This window comes from Belonocnema kinseyi, chromosome 8, assembly GCF_010883055.1.
Source record: "Belonocnema kinseyi isolate 2016_QV_RU_SX_M_011 chromosome 8, B_treatae_v1, whole genome shotgun sequence".
Taxonomy (NCBI): Eukaryota; Metazoa; Arthropoda; class Insecta; order Hymenoptera; family Cynipidae; genus Belonocnema; species Belonocnema kinseyi.
This window is the reverse complement of record NC_046664.1, coordinates 15,588,155-15,589,590: the sequence shown is the minus strand read 5'-3', so window position 1 is coordinate 15,589,590 and position 1,436 is coordinate 15,588,155. Positions and strand designations below refer to the sequence as shown.

Sequence of the window (1,436 nt, the reverse complement as noted above, 5' to 3'; positions counted from 1 at the left end):
CAGACCCCTCTCCTACCCCATTTCTCCTCACAATCCTAAAACAATCATGCGAGGCTAATTAATTTTTAAAATTAAATTCTCATTAATTGAATATTGAATCTTTACGATTCCAAAACGAGAAGTCAAACGAATTTTGGCTTTCTAGAAACAGAAAAAAAAAAAAACGAAAAAGAAAAAAAAAATCAATTGGTAATTTAGTACTATTGATACGAACCGTAATGTTTATTAATTTCGAGTCGTGATTTAATTAACTCGAATTTTGTAGCAAGCTTTTGTCAAAGTTGAGCTTGTAGAAAATGAAAAAAAAAAAAAAAAAAAAACAGAATTGATGTTTTGCAAGCTTCCACGAGGAAAGTTAAATGATCATTAATTAAAAATACTAATATATTTTAAATAATTTAATTTAAATTTAAATATAATTTGATTAAAAAAATTAATTATTTTTCGAATATTTGTGCTCTTAATTAATGATTATTGTTGGGATAATTTCCCTGAACAATATTGAGTATTATACGATTCATTACACAGTTGATTCGTTTTTTTTCTGATTTGTCTTGGATTGACGAAGAATTGATGAAATAAGAATGATTCTATTTTATTTTGTAATTTATCTTTAGACACACAATTTTCTGTATTTCCTTTGTCAGTATCTCTTTTTTTTTCTTTTTTCTCTTTTTTCTCTTTTTTTTTCTCTTTTTTTTTTTTTTGAAATTGACGCAACGCGAGTTGAAAATTCGTAGAAGGAAATCTGAGAATGTGGCTCGAAAAGAATGCATAATAGATTGCGGATTTTGTATGGAGGACGGGAATCGATTGAAAAGTGCTGAGAGAATTTTTGGCGCGGATTTGACGTCGTTTTTTAATAGTATTTTTTCGAAATTTGAAGACATGGTTTGACTCTGTAGAAGTACTAGGAATTTTTGAAGGCATTGAGGCAGCTGTCACGGAAAAAAAAACACACACACACACGATAATTAGGTTCTTATTACTTAATTTCTAATTATTACCTTGATTGTATTATATGTTGTCTGCTATTATTGTCATTATTATTATTAATAATGATTAATTATTACACGTGTAATGAACTGCATTAGATCAATAAATTAACCTTCAGATGTACAAAAGAATATTTTTTTATTATTCGGAAAATTTACAGTGGAAAGTTTTTAGGTAGATTGAATTAAATTTGTGGAAATTTGCGAATTTGTGTTTTATAGGAAATTCGTATTTTCGCTTAAAACTGCAATGATTTTGTTAGGAAATTTAACTAGTTTTGTTAAAAATCACTTTTTTGTTGAAAAAACCGATATTGTATTTTGTTGAAAATTGATATTGTTTGGTAGAAAATTGAAATTTATTTGTGGAAAATTAATCTACTTGGTTCAAAATAAATTTTTTATAAAAATTAATATTTTTGATTGAAAATTCATCTTTTT

General features: G+C 26.0%; 1 protein-coding gene across 2 annotated transcripts in view; it reads left to right on the top strand.

The window, feature by feature from the left end:
* Window positions 1-705, top strand: part of LOC117179149 (ornithine decarboxylase 1-like) — a 58,341-nt gene extending 57,636 nt beyond the window's left edge. For both annotated transcript variants that reach the window (XM_033370838.1, XM_033370837.1), the window contains exon 9: window positions 1-705. The gene's annotated coding sequence lies outside the window, so the exon portion shown is untranslated.
* The last annotated feature ends 731 nt before the right edge of the window (window positions 706-1,436 follow it).